This window comes from Protopterus annectens, chromosome 8.part0, assembly GCF_019279795.1.
Source record: "Protopterus annectens isolate FY-2018-M chromosome 8.part0, PAN1.0, whole genome shotgun sequence".
Taxonomy (NCBI): Eukaryota; Metazoa; Chordata; order Ceratodontiformes; family Protopteridae; genus Protopterus; species Protopterus annectens.
In genome coordinates, this window is record NC_056741.1 from 422203508 (window position 1) to 422224821 (window position 21314).

Here is a 21314-nt window from a genome sequence, read left to right on the forward strand (position 1 = left end):
TTTTGGTATCCAACTCTACTGCACCTTTGCTTGGAACCCCCTTGGAGTCTTCCTCTGACCCATTCTCTACTGTCCCAGCATCAGGGTCAGGTATTTCACTCTCAAATCAAGTCTCTCTGCCTGGCAGCTTGGTTCATCAAGGGCAATTGATACCTTCTTCACTTCCTAAGCAAGTTTTGGATATTCTTTTGGAAGCCAGGCGTCCTAGTACAAGGAAATCTTATGCTTCTAAATGGAAAAGATTTTGTATTTGGATGCAGGATCGTGGTTCTGATCCTTTGTTACCAGATATTCCCTCTATATTGCTTTATTTCTCGGACCTTTTGATTAAAGGTCTTTCTTTTTCTTCCATTAAGATTCATGCTTCGGCTATTTCGACTCATTTTAATTGTGATCCTCCCATTTTTTCCCACCAGCTGGTTAGACAATTTCTGAGAGGAGCTAAGAATTTAAGACCTCCTAGATCTCCTCCTGTTCCTCCTTGGGATCTTAACTATGTCTTGGAAAAGCTTACTTTGCCCCCTTTTGAGCCTGCTGCCTCTGCGGATATTAAGTTCTTATCCTGGAAGACAGCTATTTTGTTGGCCTTGACTTCCGCCAGAAGGGAGTCTGAGTTGCAAGCCCTCATGGCCGTGGAACCTTACCTCATCTTTCATCAGGACAGAGTTTCCTTTAGGACCAATCCTACTTTTATGCCTAAGGTAGTTTCTAGAGTGGCTCTAAATCAGACTATTCACCTTCCTACCTTTTTCCCTAAACCCCAAAATAAGGGGGAAAGGATTTTGCATTCATTGGACGTACACAGGCAACTACGTTTTTACCTGGACAAAACTAAAGATTTCAGAAAATCAGATCAATTGCTTATCTCATTTGCTTCCAGTTCTCTAGGTAAAGCTATTTCTAAGCAAACTATTTCCAAATGGATTGCTCATGGAATAAAATATTGTTACTCTCTTTATGGAAAACAGATTCCAGGTACTGTCAGGACTCATTCTACTAGAGCAGCTGCCACTTCAGCAGCCTTTCTCAGAGGAGTTCCTACCAAGGACATTCTGGAGGCTGCCACTTGGAGCTCTGTGCATACCTTTTCCAAGCACTATAACCTCCCTTTGTATTCTAAGTCTAGGGCAGGCTTTGCCTCTGCTGTTTTGCAGGGTCTTCTAGCTGCTCCTTCTTCTTCATAACCTCCTCCCATGTTCTCAGCTTTGGGATTCTACCCTACAGTTATGACTGCAACAGTGAAACACGAAGAACATAGTACAGTTGTGTACACCTACCATAAATGTAGATGTTCGAGTGTCTTCACTGTTGCAGTCGGTGTTTCCCTCCCTCCAGACCCCTCTTGTTTCTTTTTGCTTACTTTGTTTCCTTTCCACTACCTTTCTGGTGTATTTGTGTTTCCCTTGGGACACCTTTTGGTTTTATGGGGGCTTCTGACATCAGGGGCAAGAAAGGCTGGAGAAGATGGCGTCGGCTGTCAGTTTATACCCATGCGTCCTGACGTCAGGGTACTGGCTGATACAGCCGACGCCGGACCCAGACTTTGATATTCTGGCCGACCTCGGGCTGCCTGCTGGCAGGAGGTACCCTACAGTTATGACCGCAACAGTGAAGACACTCGAACATCTACATTTATGGTAGGTGTACACAACTGTACTTTTTAGCTTGTCTGATGAAGTTCCTGTATTATTTTAAACTTGGGATGAAAGTGCTTACAAGCTTTCACTTCTGTTTTGAATAAAACATTTGCCTGCAACTGGTGCAAGCCATCTTTTTGGATTTATTGGTTTGTTTACCTTTCTGGCATTTGTGGAGTTTTTGCATCAACATGCATTTTCTGAACACTTGAACAAAAACTTTGAAACTGATAATTGGCATTAGTGACTGACTGTAAATTTTACTGATTTTATCAGAAGGTAAAGGGGCAACCCAAGAGCACTATCTGGTTTAAATGGCTTACTCAGTTACATAAGCAAATTAAGGTAGAAAGAATCAAACCCAGTAACCCTGGCTACAGAAAGTTGACGTTTGCTTGTGATAAAAAGAACGAACAAATACATAAATAATGATCTGAAATATATTTCAGTTCACTACTGTGAGAACCACACGTCACACACATCATGCCAAGCCAACCTCTCTTAGCTCAAGAGTCAGAAGTAGAGAGACAACAATCAGGAACAGATTTTAAATATTTCTCTTATTTGGTTAAAATTTTAATTGGTAAGCATTTTCTGAAAGACACAAATTCTGAAACTCACATGCCTGACATTATTTAGTGACTGTAATCTGCGATAGTTTGGCAGAAAGGTACAAATGTTATAAGGAACAGACCAAAATAATTCTCGGTTTCTTTGCTCAAGAATTTTGGACAAAGCTGAAAATAATTGTGGGGTGGGGGTGGGGTCAAATGGGCTAATTTTAAATGCTACTTTTTAATCTGTCTGTTAATCAGGTAGACCCACTGGAGGAAGTGTGGAGGATTCAAACTATGTACTTTTGACTACAGGAAGCAATTCATTAACAGTTTAGAACTTTTAAGTGCCAGACAGGCCTCTCTTTGTAACACACACACACACACACACACACACACACACACACACACACACACACACACACACACACACACACACACACACACCTTTCCTAAAGGCTTTGCCTTCTCTTGACCAAATGCTTAAAATGTAGTAATGGATATGTCCACCTCACTTAATCTTCCAACCCAAAAGAGATTCAAAAAGAATGCTAAAGTGTCAGTCGTACTTGGAAGGTACACTCCAGTACAAATGCATGCACTCAAGTGAAAGCATTTTTTAGTATTCTCAAGAACTGGGGAACTCTGGGAGGCACACACTTTAAGTTGGGGGGGGGGGCATGCCCCCTCTAGAGCTGCCAGTCTTGGGAAAGTTTATCATTCAAGGATGTTTTTAGTGCCAAAGAAAGAAAATGGTTGGAGACCAGATGTTCTTCGTGTTTCACTGTTGCAGCCATCACATTTGGGTTATCTACTTGCAGTAGCCCTCAGTCGGCCTGATTATCAAAGTCTTGGATCCTGCTTCAGTTGCTGTCTCGTCTTCCATGATGTCAGGTAGTCAGGGGTATAAAGCATGCAGCCAACGCCATTACCCCTGTCTTTCTTGCCATGCGGTGCCCGAAGCAGAAGCAGTTCGCAAGTGCCGGTCGGCCGACTCCTGAAATTTTTGTTTTTGAGTTTCAGAACTGAAGTCTTCAACTAAGCTAAGTACCCAGTTGGGGAAACTTTTTCTTGCTCTAAACCGATGTCAGTAAAAGTTAATAATTGTATTTCTTGTGGAAAGCAAATACCTCATAAAGATTTTCATTCGTACTGCATTCCTTGCTGAGGCCCAAACCACGACATACCTCACTGTCGGTTTTGTGCCTTATTTAAACAATGAACTGTTCGTCGTCGGTTTATTTACGCTTCTAAATATTTTGGTACTCTGTTCAATTATCCAGAAATGGCTTCTGTAAGCCACTTGACTACCGACATTCCAAAAAAACGCAAAGATAAAGACAGAGACAGACCGCATAGGTCCAAAGCTACTGACGACGCTTCTCCTAAGCCATTCACCAGTTCACCGGTACTCAGTGAGGAGCTTTCACAGCACCTGATACTCACTACTTCAGATTCACAGGTCTCTACTGAGACCCATTCGGAGTCTGGTATGCCACGAGACACTTCTTAAACTGTGGAACCTGCGGATGTCTCTACCTTGGATGTGTCTGGAGCCGCTGTGCAGGCACCAGCTTCTGAGGGTATTCAGGCCTTACTGACTTGCATATTAAACCTCCATCATCATCTTCAAGGCCTAAAACTCGATCCATGCCTAAAAAAACAACACCCAGACTGCATGGTCAGGCCTCTATGCCTAAAAAACAAATAAGAATGACTGAAGACCTTGTTACTTTAATCAGGGGAAGCTACCCTTCCCCACCTAGGACTGAGTTTCCGTATGATTTTTCTGATCAGGACTCTGATGACCAGGATTTACCCTTATCTACCTATGAGGATTCTGATGCAGAGGACTCCATTCCCCCTGCTTCCCCTCCAGAGGATTTCTCAATTGGTGAAACCTTGCATACTCTTAGGGAGCATTTTTGCTGGGAAAGCCAGGATTACTCTGATTCTAAAAAGAGGCTTAGGGATTTCTTACTCCTGCCCCAACACAAGCCTTTAGCTATCCCCCCTGTACTGGACATTGTTGATGATGCCTTCTCAGAATATTGCTTGGCTCCTGATTCTTTACCTCCTGCTCCCAAAAAACCTGACTGGTATCACAGGGTTCCTGACTCTCTCAAGTTCCTCTTTAAAAATCCTCTGCAGATCCTGAGACCATTTCATAGGGACCCAAGGGCATTAAGGCTACCACTGCCAAAAATCCTACCCCCTCTGATAGAGATTCCAGGGCGCTGGATAGATGGGGTAAGAAGGTATGCACTTCTGCAGCCTTGGCCATTAGGGCCTTAAACTGCCAGTTTCATATGTTAAAGTATCAGCAGCATATTATTGGATTGCGTAAACAGAAAATGATGTTGATTCCTGACTCTGCTGAAAATAAAGATTTACAGGATTTAATGCATTCTGCTGAACAAGTTGTAAAACATACTTTGCAGCCTGGTTTTGATTCATTAGAGGCATCTTGCAGTGCTGCTGTCACTGGGTCTGTACTTAGAAGGCATGCTTGGCGTAAGGAGCAATCTTTGCCAGATCATGATAAAGTTAAAATGCTGGATGCTCCCTTAAACCAAGACCGTCTGTTTGGCAACAAAGCAGAAGTACTTAAAAAGATGGAGGAAAAGCTAAATCTATGCAAATTGTTAAACATTTCCTGCATGTACAGCCTCCCAGATTTAGTAGGCATTGGCCTTCTAAGAATTGGTCCTTTCCTTCCTCTTCCAGGCCTTCTCAGTCCAAACCCAGAACCAGCAGAACACCCAGGCTTTGGTCCCAAGGTATGCACAGGACTAAGCAGTGGGGGGCTTCCACTTCCAAAGCAGGGAGTAGTAAGCCTCCCCTATGGTAAACTGTCTCAATGACTTAACTTTAAAATTTCCCAGCCCTGCACAACTGACTGTTCCTTTAGGGGGAAAGAGTGCCCTGCAGGCAAAAAATTGTGAACTCATTACCTAGGACAAATGGGTTTTAAATATAGTTTCCCAAGGATACAGATTCCAATTCCACTCCTTACCAACCCCAAACGGTTGGCCACATCTACCCCCAAGTCAGTGGGCAGAGGCTCAAAAGCAAGTTGTCTCTCTAAGTATCCAGGCTATTCAACCTGTCCTAGTAGAGGAAAGGGGACAAGGTTTCTACTCAAGACTTTTCCTGGTGCCCAGAAAAGACAACTCCTGGCGTCCTATCCTGGTCCTGTCTATCCTAAACATATTTTTGGTGATCCCAAAATTCAAGATGCTAACTCTTCACCAGCTGCTTCCTATGCTAGGCAAGGATGCTTGGTTGGCAACACTAGATTTAAAGGAAGCCTACCTGCACATCCCAATAAGGGAATCTTGCAGAAGACACCGACGCTTCAAATCAGGCTACATGCACCATCAGTTCTCTGCACTGCCCTTTGGCTTATCTACTGCGCCCAGGTTATTCACAGTCATTGCATTTTGCAGGCAAAGAAATATTCAAATATACCCATACCTGGACGATTGTCTAATTCAGGCAGAAAGCCAGGACATACTATTGAATCATCTGGCGTTTGTTCAGAAATTGCTAACTTCTCAGTGGTACACCATAAACAAAAAGAAATCACATCTTGTACCCTGCCAGCAAATTGTATTCCTGGGAGCAAGCTTGAACACAACTTCCCAGATGGCTTTCCTCACGCCAGAGAAACAAGTTAATTTGACAGCCTACTTCAAACTACTGGCCACAAAGACCCAGCAGTCTGCAAGGAAGATACTGCAAGCCCCGGGGTTCATGGCCTCCTGCATTCTCCTAATTCCATATGCAAGACTGCATATGAGGAAACTACAATGGTATGTAAAAAACCTATGGTGTCAACATTCTCAGGATCTAGAAGCAATGATTCCTATCGTACCTTGTCTACAGATAGAGTTCCTTTGGTGGGCAGAGGCCTGCCACCAAAACAAGGGACTGCCATTCACTCTACCCCCTGCCGCCCAAACCCTGACAAACAGATGCATCAGTCTATGCATGGGGGGCTCACTTGTCAGGGAAGTGCATTCAGGGCAAATGGAACCCAAGTCAAGTGCACCTGCATATGAATCAAAAAGAAATGTTAGCTGTACAGAGTACTCTGACAGCCTTCAAGGACCACATTCTTCCCAGGACAATTAATAGTAAAGACGGACACCACCACTGTTATGTAGTACATAAACAAGCAGGGGGGAACCCACTCTGCAGACCAGCCATGGCTCTGTGGAACACAGCTTTGAGTTACCAAGTACACCTACATGCTCAATTCCTGCCAGGAAAGCTAAATACACTGGCAGACGAACTAAGCAGAAATCTCAAGGACCCACACGAGTGGAAACTGGAACCAAAGATATTCAACATGTTGAGAAACAAATGGGGGAGCCCAGAGCTAGACCTGTTTGTCTTCCCCCAGAACTACCAATTGGACAAATTCTGCACAAGGACTCCCCACAAACAAGCTTGGAAAGTGGATGCCCTGTCCTTCACCTGAAAAAAACCTATCAGTTTATGCCTATCAAAAAGAAATGTTAGCTGTACAGAATGCTCTGACAGCCTTCTAACAAGCCTTTAGTCACATCGCCACAGTAGTCAAGAAGTCCTTCTATGTGGCACACCTCATCATAAAAGGGTTCTCATCCAGGAAAAAAAGAGGTCATTGTTCCCCTCTACTCGACACTCATTAGACCCATTATAGAGTAAAATGCCCCTTTTGGAATGTACCTCACAAGACATCTGCAGCAGCTGGAAAGGCCAGAAAAGTACCTCACAAAGAGAATTACTGGCCTCAAACAAATGCCCTACACTGACCGTCTCAAAAAAACTCCAGCTTTACTCCGTAGCATATCACCTGCTCCGAGGTGATCTCTGCCTAACATATAAAGCTATGTCAAACCCTGAGCTGTTGGACATGCTACACCAAAAGAAATCCCAATCCCTCCGAGCTGCACGCTCTAGGGACCAAAACCGTGTCACCACAATAAACAGGACATGCTGGAGGGATAGATTCCTGTCCCAGAGAATTCCCGTACTCTGGAACAGGCTACCCATCTATGTCAAGCAAAGTTCTTCATTAGCAGTCTTCATGAAAAATCTTGATGAGTGGATGGGAAATAAGAAATACACCCCGGGGATCATTTCTTTGTCTCTGCTCGACAGTGGCACAGGAAAATAACTTTCTTGGGTGGCGTAAGCCAGAGAACCATGTTGGCTAGGCTTACGTAGGCTCTTGGGCCGATAGCCTAGTACCTACCTACGAACCTTTCCCCCTCTGCCTCTCCTCTCCAAGGTACTACTAAAGATCAAACAGGACAAACCACGGATGATACTGATTGCACCAGACTGGCCATGCCAATACTGGTACCCCTTTTTGTGCAGTGTGTCACTGCTGGCACCATTGCTCCTGCCTCAGACCCCTGCCCTGCTGTCCCAGCAGGAGGGCCAGATTCTGCACTCACAACTTCAAACCTTGATCCTGACAGCCTGGCTAATTACCTGATATCTCCGCTACCATCCCTCAGTAAGCAAGTGTTGGATGTCATTATGGAGGCAAGGAGACCTAGTACTAGAAAATCCTAGGCTGAAAAATACAAAAGATTCTGTTCCTGGAACCAACCTCAGTGGATGGGCACGGCAGCGCCCAATTTATCTCAGATTCTTCAATATTTAACTGAGATGCTTCACAAGAACCTTTCCTTTTCCTCCATCAAAATTCATGCCTCAGCCATTTCAGCTCATTACAACACAGAACCACTCCTCTTTTCTCATGCACTGCTGAAGCAGTTCCTCAGGAGGGCCAAAAACTTAAGACCACCTAGGAAAGCCCCTACTCCAGCCTGGGACCTTAACTTTGTATTGGAAAAGCTCACTCTACCTCCTTTTGAGCCAGTGGCAAATGCAGAGTTGAAATTCCTTTCTTGGAAAACAGCCTTACTTTTAGCCATCACTTCGGCAAGAAGGGTGTCTGAATTACAGTACCTCATGGCAGTGGAGCTTTCTTTATCTTTCATGCGGACAGGGTGTCCCTCAGGACCAATCCCTCCTTCATGCCCAAGATGGTATCCAGTGTGGCCCTTAATCAGTCCATTCATTTGCCAACCTTCTTTTCTAATCCACAGAACAAAGGGGAATGAATACTGCACTCCTTAGATGTGCACAGACAACTTAGATTTTACTTGGACAGGACTAAATCTCTCAGGAAATTTGAACAGCTGCTGGTTGCATTTGCTGCAGGGGCAGAGGGGAAGGCCATTTCAAAGCAAACCATTTCTAAATGACTAGGCCATTGCATTAATTTCTGCTATAAGCACCATGGAAAACCTACCCCACAGAGGATAAGACCACATTCAACCAGGGCTGCATCTACTTATACAGCATTTCTCAAAGGTGTCCCTACCCAGGGACATCCTAGAAGCTGCTACCTGGAGTTCTGTACATACCTTCACCAAGCATTACCATTTGCCAATTTTCTCTAAATCCAGACCTGACTTTGCCACTGCAGACTTGCAGGGCCTTATAGCTGGTCCAAAGGCTATCTAATTTTCTCCTCCCAATCTACCCAGATCTGATGACTGCAACAGTGAAACACGAACATAGTACAGTTGTGTACACTTACCATAAATGTAGATTTTTGAGTGTATTCACTGTTGCAGTCCTAGTTACCCTCTCTTCAGCCGCCTAACTTCTATTGACTATACCTCTATTCTTGGTTACTATGCTTAAAGCTTTCTGGTGTATTTGCTTTTTTTGTTGGTGGTCTAACCTTGTGTATATATATATATATATATATATATATTTGCTTCCCATTATGGGGGCACCTGACATCTGGGGCAAGAAAAACTGATGTAATGGTGTCTCTTGAATGCTTTATACCCCTGACTACCTGACTTCATGGAAGATGAGACTGCAACCGACGCAGGACCCAAGACTTTGATAATCAGGCCAACTGAGGGCTACTGCAAGCAGATAATTCAAATGTGATGACTGCAACAGTGAAGACACTTAAACATCTACATTTGTGGTAAGTGTACACAAATGTACTTTCTGGATCTTTGTTTTCTAAACCTGTTTGTGATAATGCCCTATTTCAAAAATGTGACTCTACAGTCTTTTTTACCCCTTCATCCTCATTCAAGTTTCCTGGTAACACTAGCTTTAAAAGACTTCAGATGTTTCTTAAGGTTCTGTGCAAATGGATTACATTATCAGTTCTCTGCCTTATCCTTTGGAATATCCACTGCGGCAAGAATGTTCACAAAAGTTCTTGCTTAAGCTGTAGTCATTGCCTGCAAGCTACAGGATATCCACAGTTTTCCTTATTTAGATAATTTGCTTATCTTTGCAGAGTCTTTTTCAAAATATTAGGACTCTCTCACTCTGGTAAGAGACTTCATGAATGTTTTTGGAACCCCCAGTTTGTGTGAAAGTCTTTTTTGACTCCTTCAAATAGGATTGTGTCCTTGGGGTGTCAAGTTTGATACCACAGTTCAAAGAGCTATTCTTCCACAGGAAATAATAGATCTGTATCTATTTCTATGGTTTTCCACTTGGACTTTGATGCCTGAGAGGAATCCGATGATACCCGTGGTAATACATCTCTGAGAAAGATACAGTGGTATCTTAAGTCTCTTTGGTCCCAGCACCAACATCCTTTTTTTTTCTTCTTTCAAATCACAGTGCTGTTGTTTGTCAGAGTAGGAATTACTTGGTGGAGACAACAAATATCCCTAATTCCATATTGCCCTTTCTCCCTCCCTGTTACAAAGCAGTTACCACAGACACTTTGGACTTTACTTGGGAGCACTTTCAAGAGAGATAAAAGTTGCATGGGGTGTGTGACACCATCCCTGATCCAGTCATTCCACTCTCTGAATCATCTTTGGTCCTCTGAACTTTGTCAGGTTGTTACAGACAATACCACAGTCATATGGTACATCAGCAAGCAAGGAAGAACTAGGTCATAATCCCTTTGCAGACTAGCCATGTTAACTTGAGGCATAGCTTCACGGCACAGTCTCACTCTGCAAGCATCCTGTATTCCATCAGAGCAAACAGAAAAGCTGTGCAGAACAAGGACTGACCCTCATGAATGGAAATTAGATCAGAGTTTTTTCCACAATTTGATCCGTCTGTGGGAACACCTCAAGCAGACATATTTATATCCTGTCTGAACAAGGATTCTGCTCCAGGGCTCCATGCAAGAAGGCCTGGAAGACGGATGTCTTTTTCTTTTCCTTGGCCAGGAATGTTCCTATATGCTTTTCCATCCTTTCCACTAATATCCAGAGTACCACTAAAGATTCAGAAGGAATCTCCCAAGATCATTGTAGTAATTCCCTTCTAGCATGGGCAACTGTGGTTCTTCCTTTTGGAAATGGCCAGAGGCAATTTCCACAAGCTTCCTCACAGAATGAGTCTACTTACACAAGATCAGTGGTGGTTGACATACTCCAACCTCAATCAGCTTCAACTGACTGTCTGTTTGATAGGGTCTTAATTCCCTTTAGGCACTTGGTTACTGAGGACATGCAGCATATATTTCTAAGACTGCCACTCCTCCAGTACTGAGAAGTGAAAGCCGAAGAGTGAACATCAAATGCACAGCACAGGGGACTTTGTAGGAAGGGATCTCCAACTGATCAGAGCTAGGATGACATGGCCATCACTGCCCATGTCATCCTACTCACGCCTCCCCATGTTACACTTCTTAAGTAGCTTGCCTTACAGTCAGGAAGACATACCCAAGCCACCACCAGGATGTGTACCTGACTGCATGCAGGTCCCAACCCTCAGGATAGATATGCCCATCATCCTCTTCTGCCATGCCATCAAGTACCCGAGCTGCTATTTGAACTTGTTTTGCCTGGACTGTAGCTAGGGCATTTTTCTCTCCAAAACACCAACATTGCATTGGGTGAAGTATGGTTTGATCACTAGTTTGTGATAACTGAGGGAGAAGGAGCATAAGCAAATTGTATGTTTTTGTAGCACTTATATATGCTGTGTCATACATAGTTATTTTATAGTAGTATAGTAGAAAGAAGTAAAGTGCTGCAAGATATGCAGAGGAGAAGCTAATGGGTTATTTCTCCAGCCTGTGATCATTTCATAGGTGGTTATGATGGTTATGCAGTTGCAGAGGGCATGGGATGTATGCTATCACAGACAGCTGGTTCAGAGATCCATTCTGCTTTCCACAAAAACTTTTAATTATTTATTTTATCACTTTGACTCTACTGCCTGTCAGTTGTCAGCCCACTCCTGGCCAATTATCCCTTTTCTTTCGCATCACTGGGGAGATACTCAATACTTGGTTGCAATTCTTTACACTCAGTTTTGTCCACTGAACAAGGAGGTGATGTATCCGTTTTCATAAGTCAGTCTTTCAAAAGTAGGATTATAGAAGCCGATTGTGGGCATAAAGACTATATATCCAGGTTACAGTAAACAACACAAACTGCAAGTTTGAAGTGTGTTATCACACACCTTTCGAGAATGTCACTGCTTCTGTAGTAAACTCATAACTCTCCCCATAACTTATAATCCTCTGTATAGTGGAAAGTAACCTTAATACACTGTGACCTAAAGTAAATCGACATTAAATAAGAAAACCAGGTCTCTGTCAGTAATCAGATGTAAAAACATCTAGATTTCATAAATAATTGCCAGTCTTAAGCAGCTCATAAAAATGCTGACAAGGGGCAGAAATATACAGGATATCGTCATAATAAACATCCCACTAGTGTTAAGCTACGTGTTTCTCCACCCCCTTTTCACTTTGACCACACTGAAGTCATGTTCCTCATGTACACCAAGTCATACCTAATAAAAATGTTAGCTTTAGGTATTTTCAAAATTAAAACTGTGGTGCCCTGAATAATCACTTTATGTAAGTTGACTGCATTAGATGAAGGATTATTAACCTGTGTAGTTTACATCCATGAGGGAATTTTACATAAAGTTAGTAATCTGAAGTAAATAAAGCCATAATAAGTTTGCTACACAGTAATACACATATTAGGCTATGCTCTTGATCTTGTTGGGATCATTCATGACTGTCTGCAACACTTTAAACAACTGTATCAATAAATTCTCTACGTATTTGCAGTAAACCTATATTCAAATTAAGTAAATTATTAAACCAAAAGAAAAGAGTGCACAAAGCCATCAAACTTTATGCAGTCCAATGCAAAAGTCCTTTGCCAGCTCTATGCAAAAAGAACTGAATGAAAAAAAAACAAAGACTTAATTTAAGGTAAAACTTTGCTATCAGAATGGGTATCAGTAATAAAGCCTAGTAATCCACATCCATAAATGAAGAGGAAGGGTGCTAGAACAAAATGATATCACCATAGCAGAGACAAGAGATGTAGGTTTATAGACTTGCGTACAGATAATTTCAAGCCGCAAAGGGAACCTTCCTACAACATGATGCTAATACCCCAAAATGGCATCAGAAATGGTCACCTTTGCCTTTAGTAAGGGTGGAGACACCAGTTTATTGAGATTTGATGAGATATTGCTAAATGTTGTGCAGTATAAAATAAACTAGTAAAACACCCATACACGTGCTGAATACAGGATTAAAAACTGCTTTTCCCATATATCTGGAATCAGGCTGATGTAGCTCCATTCCACAAAAGTCGTCTTTTCACAGATGCCACTAACTGCAGCAGTCAGCCTGACAAGCACATTGTGCAAGATTATAGAGAAAGTAATCATGGAGTTCACTAAGACAGATGCAGCAAACCTTATCCGTGACCTAACCTAGTCTGGTTTACTCAAATATAGTTCTCATAGACTTAATCTCTCAAATTTCTTCAAGAGTGTACTTCCTGCATTCGATGAAGGATTATTAACCTGTGTAGCTTACATCCATGAGGGAATTTTACATAAAGTTAGGAATCTGAAGTAAATGAAACCATAATAAGTTACACAGTCATATGCAACAAATAAAAATAGGAGGACTCCTATCCTCACCATCCCCTGTCACTAGTGGAATCTGTCAGTCAGTGTTCTGAAAAGCATGTGGAGTAGCCCACGTGATAATTTGTAGGATTGAAAGCCGTGCTGGTGGAGGTGGCTGTTCCCCTGTAATACAGCTTTTATCTGACCAGTTTATACAGTACTGCACCCTGTTATTCAGTCTACTCACACATCTCTACATTTGGGAGAGGTCCAGAGATACCTCACAAAGAGAATCAACATTTTTTAAGGTGTGTCTTGTGGCCAGAGATTGCTGCAGCTCATTTTTCCAGTGTCTTATTCCTCTTCTAGATTATCCATGCCTGGGGTACAGAGCATTAACGGACTCCTTACTTATTCAAACCCTTTGCTTAGAATTCCCTTTATGGTGACCATTATGAAAGAGGACATTTGAATTTAGTAAAAAGTAATACTAGCTGCTAATGACTAGCATGACAATATATCTGAAGCAGACCTATTCATGTAGCGAAGACTCCCCTCTTGTCAAAACTCAGCTTGTTAATTCATATTTCCATGGTAGGAATGGATGGCTACACGGGCACCTATAAGTTCCAAGATAGGGTTTGGGACATGAAGCTCCTCAGTGATCGGTAAGCATTTACCTTGTTAACCAAACCTACAATACCATGAACTCTTGCATAGGGGTAAAAATAAAATATGTACAAAAGCAACGGAACGAACCAGGCAGAATCCAGGCAAAAGCACAAAAGTCAGTGTCGCTGTATAAGCACAAAAGTCAGTAATGCTATATAAAAGCACAACAGTCAGTAATACTGTATGAAATCATTCATCATGGAAAGGAATCCAAGAACCACACAAGAAGTCTTCAAATAATAAAAACAATCTACAGGTTTAATAAAAACTGGTAAGTGCTTTCGCTGTAGAGCTTCTTCAGACCAAGTACAAATTAAAGGAGTCACACTATATATACACATATTATCAAAACTTCATCCAGTCAGAAGCAGTTCAAAGTAATTAAAAAATTTAGCAAGTAGCAGACACTTAATTGAATCATTCAATTGAAACGAATGAATGCTCATTCATTCAAATTGCAAATCAAGCAAAATAAGCAATACTAAAACACATGCTAAAATAGCTGCACTAAAATCTGTCTAATAAAGAAACAAAAAATATATATATAATAAATGAGTGGTTACATATGCTGTGCTCTTAAATGAACTATACTAAACAAGAATGTATAAATATATGAATATATATACAAAAATAAATATATGTAAATATACATACAAATATCATACAGTCCCAAAAATCATTTATGTAACCTTCTTTTCATTAATAAAGGTTTAATAGAGGCCCTTTCATTAAGGCCTTTTCCTCTGTCAGCACGAAGTATAACAATCCAACAGGTTTCTCTATGCTCAGTATGTGTCAGAATATCACCTTCTCTAATACTAGGATGAATAATTTCGATAACTCTGAAATTAAAGGTGGGAGTGTTACCCTGTTCTAACGCATGCTTCGTGAGTGCATTATGTAAAGAGCATTTTCTAATATGATATATATGCTCCCTCATTCTGTCACGGAGCACCCTGTTGGTTTTGCCAACATAAAAAGAACTACAGGCTGTGCACTCTGCTAAGTAAACAACATGGGGGGGGGGGTCATGCAGTACGCTTCTACTTTAAAAAAGAACTCTTTTCGAAGATCTGGATGATAGAAAGCATTAGATGTGTTAAGAAACATACAAACATTATAGGTACCACATGGCATAGTGTGCCCCATAACAGGGGTCGTGTTGACAGAATTCCTGTCATAACACAAGAGCCTCCTCAAGTTTTTATGATTCTTGAATCTAAACTTGGGAATATTGCCCACTATCCTAGCTATATCATCATCAGCTTGTAAAATCAGCCAATGCTGTACAAAAAGATCAGTAACTTGTCTATAATCGCTTGTAAAAAACAGGGGAATTTTAACTTTATTCATGGTGTTATTTTGACCATTAACGAAACCTGCCTCCAAGGCAGGTCCAAAATATGGTCTCACTGTGGTTAGTCTCAAGTCTTTGAGGTCTGACCATTGTTTGCTGATTTCACTAGCAGTGTATCCCCTGTCCAGTAACTTTCTATGCAAGCCAGCAAGCTCGTGCTGGAAACCATCCAAAGATGGATTTAACCTAGAGGCCCTCATTCCCTGTCCACGGATTAAATTTCTAAAAATATAACCAGGATACATGCTGGACCTAAAAAGAAAGGCATTTCTATGACATGTCTTACGATGTATACCTGTATTGATTGTGTGCTCATCCAACTTTTCAATATAAATGTCCAGAAACTCAATACAAGTATAAGACCAATTGTAAGTGAACTTAAGACAGTCAGTTAAATTATTAATAACATTAAAAAATTATACCAAGTCATCAGGTGACCCTCGCCATAACAAAAACAGGTCATCGACAAAACGTCGATAAAATAGCACATGTTCCTTAAAATGTGTAAGCGGGAATAACACATTAAGCTTCCAGTGGGCAAGAAACATATCGGCGTAGCTATTGGCACACGAAGTGCCCATAGCTACGCCATGTTTCTGTAAATACATCTCATTGCGGAAAGTGAAAACGTTTTCAAGAACAATTTCTAAGAGAAAACAAATCAAATCAATTTGCTTCTCAGAATAATCACTATGTGCTGATTATAAATACTCATGCACATACTGCATGCCCAGATCATTGGGAATGATGGTAAATAATGATTGAACGTCAAAGGTAACAAAAATGACATCACTAACATCAAAGACATCCTTGGTATTTTCATATAAATCCACCAAAAACTGTTTGGAATCTCTTAAAACTGTATGATTCTGACTGATGACAGGTCTCAGGAACTTCTCAACATACAGTGAGAGTGGTTCAGTAACCCATCCTCCTCCAGCCACAATAGGTCTCATGGGAGGATTGGTGGGATGCTTATGGATTTTGGGCAAACATTGAATTGGTGGAATTAATGGATCAGTTACTTTCAAAAAAAAAAATAATTTTTTGGTGATAAGATGAGCAGAAAAGATATCCAAAATATCATTACCAACAGATGAAATAACATGATGCACATCCCCAATAGAGATCTTTTCATAAAAATTAACATCACTTAACATCAAGGTCATGGATTGACTATAATGTGACCTGTCCATGACAACTATAAGCCTGCCTTTATCTGCTGGGCGAATTACAATAGAGCTATTATTTTGCAACTGATTCAAGGCTAACCTTTCTGGATATGTAAGGTTATATCTGGCGTGCTTTCTAAAATTATTACAATTATCATAAAAATTTTCTTCAGTCAGTTTAAGGTATGCCTCAACCAAAGGATGATTGCTAGGAATAAAGCTACTAGGCTTCTTCAAATTAAAATAATGGCCCACTTCATCACTGGGAACAGGTCCTACATCAGAACCACCATATATCAAACGTAACATAACATTCCTGCAGAAAACTTTCAAATCTAAGATTGTATCCGACATCTTGCTCTTGCAAGATGGTATAAAATTTAAACCCTTACAAAGGACCCTACATTCCTCAAATGCCAACTCATGTGCAGAGATATTAAGGATTAATGATTCAGCGCCTTCCCCCACATCTTTTTCAGGGTTTGATTCGGATGTTGCTCCCCTGAAAATTTGTGCTTGTGGTGCCCTCTGCTGACTGATTGCCCCTGACCCCCCTCCCTTGTCCATACGGACTGGTAGGGGAAAAGGGAGTTTATCTATGGTGCCATTCCTGGCTATATTAAAAGTTTCAATGCCAACTGTGGGAAGACTTCTATCCTTCAGTCTGACAACATTACCTGAATCCTGACCTTTATTATTATATTTGTTCACTACAACTTTTGGGTGCAAACTACCCGTATGATTCACACTCCTAAGTGGCACCGGATTGTCAGACTGCAACCCTAACTCGGTAGTGCCAGGAGGAGATACATGATTGCCCATCATGTCCGCACCATCTCCAGCTACTTCTGCAAAACTTAATACTCTAGTGTTGGACCCTTTAACTAAATCATGAATACGTTCATCACTAACAGTATCCCCCACAGACTCAACAGTACATCTATTAGAAGCATCATAATTGCTGCTATCTGCAGCACGATTGACATTAACTTTAACTACGTTATTCCTTGCAAAATTGTCCATATTATTATGTCCTGTACGTGGCCACATAAAGATGTGGCCGTTCCGAAAGTCATTTATGTCCCTCAAGACTTTTGTTTTCTTCTGATGCACCAGCTTCCGCTCAAATACGGCTACACCATCTAACAAACTTTCAAAAACAGGGGTCAAAACATCATGGCGATATTTCTTAATGAGTACATCTTGCTTTTCTTGTAACAAATGTCTTAGCCTGTCCTCCTCCGGGCTGAAATAATCAATAAGTAAGCGCATATAGCTGGCACTTACCTCCAAGTTCAACTTCTGCCAGCATGCCAATAACTCAGGGTATTGAGACCCTTGGGTTGGCATGTTGAGAACTCAAAGTCCTCGAGGTACTATCTTTTTCTCGAGGCACAATTCAAAGTGCAAACGTTGTGCTTGTAGTCTTTTTAATTTAAAGAAGTCATGCTCAATATCCTCCATGCTGTGCTGCAAGCTGTCAAAATCTCCGGTCTCATCGGTGACATCATCATCAGTCATGCGAAAATCAAACTGCCACAGGCAGCTCCTGTCTCTCAGCAAATACTGAGAGAACCTCTCTGAGAAGGGTGGTAGCACAGTATTCACTTTGCTAGTAGCTTTATAGTCCAACTCGATCGTTAAGGGTTGTTTTGTCACCATGTCCTCACGAGTTGCAGATAATAAGACAAAGATAAAAAGTAGTATAATAATAACCAGCAGCCCAAGAGGTAAATCTTCCATTGCTAGAAAATCACTGGCAAAAATAAAATATATGTACAAAAGCAACAGAACAAACCAGGCAGAATCCAGACAAGAGGCAAAAGCACAAAAGTCAGTAATGCTATATAAAATCACAACAGTCAATAATGCTGTATGAAATCATTCATCATGGCAAGGAATCCAAGACCCACGCAAGAAGTCTTCAGATAATAAAAACAATCCACAGGTTTAATAAAAACTGGTAAGCGCTTTCGCTGTAGAGCTTCTTCAGACCAAGTACAGACTAAAGGAATCACACTGTATATACACATATTATCAAAACTTTATCCAATCAAAAGCTGTTCAAAGTAATTAAAAAATTTAGCAAGTAGCAGACACTTAATTGAATCATTCATCTGAAACAAATGAATGCTCAGTCATTCAAATTGCAAAGCAAGCAAAATAAGCAATACTAAAACGCATGCTAAAGTAGCTGCACTAAAATCTGTCTAATAAAGAAACAAAAAAAAAAATATATATATATATATATATATATATATATATATATAGTAAATGAATGGTTACATAATGCTATGCTCTTAAATGAACTATACTAAACAAGAATGTATAAATATATGAATATATATACAAAAATAAATATATGTAAATACACATACAAATATCATACAGTCCCAAAAATCATTTATGTAACCTTCTTTTCTTTAATAAAGGTTTAATAGAGGCCTTTTCATTAAGGCCTTTTCCTCTGTCAGCACGAAGTATAACGATCCAACAGGTTTCTCTATGCTCAGTATGTCAGAATATCACCTTTTCTAATACTTGGATGAATAATTTCAATGACTCTGAAATTAAAGGTGTGAGTGTTACCCTGTTCTAACACATGCTTCGAGAGTGCATTATGTAAAGAGCTTTTTCTAATATGATATATATGTACCCTCATTCTGTCACTGAGCACACTGTTGGTTTTGCCAACATAAAAAGAACTACAGGCTGTGTTGCATAGGGGTGTTGGAGACCATTCCCTTCGACATAAAATATTTGTTCAGATAACTTTTTTTGTGTTGTGTTATGCCCATGATTTTGTAGGCCTTTGAGAGAGAGCCTGTTAGTCATCCACCAGCACCTGAAAAACTGGACATATTCTGCATGATCCAAAGAATGTTGTAAGTACTTGTTTATGAATCCTGCTGTGAATCTTACATTAGTTTCTGTGGATCCCTACCAAGGAGTCAGAGTTTGTTCCAGGATTTTATATGTTCCCTAACAAGGAGAGCAGAACCTTGCATAGTTACGGTAAAAATGTGTACCTTTCTACAGCTGTGGCCTTCAGAGTGATAATTTAGAAAGCAAGTGGCAGTCTCAGACAAACAGAATGAAGGATTTTTTTTTATTGCCTCTTGAGGGGCAGTAGTGTTTTGTTTGTCAGTGGTTCTAAATACAATTCAAATAAAGGGCAAAGAAAATAAGGGATATAATTGGTGTGGTGGTCAAGAAAAGTTGGCTTTCTTCTCGGATGATATTGTTTTGTACTTGATGGAACCAGAAAAGGACATCTCAGTGCTGTGGAACACTCTTAAACAGTTTTTTTTTTTTGTGATATAAAATTAATGAAGATAAAGCAAAGGCTACAGCTGCAAACTATGTACCCACGCAATAACTGATTGGGGACATGATAAAATAAAATATTTAGGAGTAGGGATTAAAAAGGCTTCAGTTATGGCAGCTAAGGATTTGTGAGATGAGACTAAAAAGACAATACAAAACAAGAGAAAATGGAAGCTATTGTCTATGGATGTAGTTAAAAGCAGTAAAATATTTTTGGTCCTTTTAGTTTTATACACAGTTCAGGCATATTTTTATCAACCAAAGGAGAAACTGTGTATAGTAATTAATAAATAGTTGAAGGATTTTATTTGGGAGGGGAGGAGGGCAAGAGTCAAGTGAGACAAGTTGATCCTTTTAGTAGAACAATGAGGTTTGTGATTACCTGATTTGAAGGAATATTTTAAAACTACACAATTAAGGGTCTTATACTTAACATAAGCAGAAAGCTACAAGTCAGAGCAGAAAAGGGGTTGTGATGAAACAGGGATATTCAAGAAATAAGGAAATAATGGGATTTTGAATGCAGATCCTTAAGGAGAATAGCAACAGTCCTACAGAATGTTATATTTGTAATGTAGCAGAAAGTGAGCTAAGCTAACAAGGGAATGGAGAAACGAGATTCTGCCAGTAGGGATGACTGTAATAAGGGGTACAGAGAATAGGCAAGGGGGGCTGGAATTTACTGGAGTAAGCTGGCAAAGGAACCAAGCAAGGTATTAGAAACAAATCGAGAGGGAAAGGTAATAGAATGGGAAGAGGCCAAGAAGACTTTTGGCTTTCAGACTAGTGATTGCCTTCTCTATCAGGGATTGTTATTAGAGTATAGTCAAAGAGAAGGGGATAGGGGAATCTTAAATGAAAGACCTGCACTGGTTGAGTTTTAAGTCTAGAACAGAAGCTGCTGTTAAAAAGGGATAGTTAGTAGGACATATAAAATGTTGTACAATAACTATAGAAATCAATAAGAAGAGGTCAGAAAAGATTGGGAAGAGAGATTAAATGTGTAATTCACAAAGAAAGAGCGGGGGATGTGTATGGCTCCCAGATTTACAACAAAATCTGGAAGATTTAGGATTTTTGCCTAGAAGTGTTTGTATAGATACCCAAAGCAGACTGCAAAGGATTTTTCCTCTGGTAGACAGCAATTGTTGGAGGTGCAATGAGGAAGGAGGAGGTACCTAGGAGCATATGCTCTGGGAGTGTAATGAATTGGGAGACTTTAAAAATTCTCTACCGAGACCTTTGTCAGGAATACTGGATGAGCAAATGAGTGTAACTAAGGAAATTATTTTTTTTTAAGGTGGGAAACAGGATTGCCTCGGCATAGCAGGGCCTTGTTAAGTTTAATTCTGGTGGCTGCCAAAAAAGCAATTACTAGAAAGTGGAAATCAAAATCTAAACTAACTGTGGTTGAAGCAGTGAATATTGTAACAGAGATAAAAGAACTTCAAGGAGGGATCCTTAGAAAAGGGTAGGAGTAAATTATGTAGGAAAAAATGGAAATTGTGGGAGTAATAGATGCAGCAAAAATGTTTTGGAGGAAGAACGAGGTTTTAGAGAAGGCAGGAATTGAGCAATTTAGGTAATGTTGCTTTGATTACAAGATATATATATATATATATATATATATATATATATATATATATATATATGCGATTTATAATGTTAATAAATGTGAACTTGTTAATATGTTTTG

General features: G+C 40.4%; 1 protein-coding gene across 1 annotated transcript in view; it reads left to right on the forward strand.

The window, feature by feature from the left end:
* MRPL9 (mitochondrial ribosomal protein L9) overlaps positions 1-21314 on the forward strand; it is a 341838-nt gene that overhangs the window by 208093 nt on the left and 112431 nt on the right. The window lies entirely within an intron of this gene.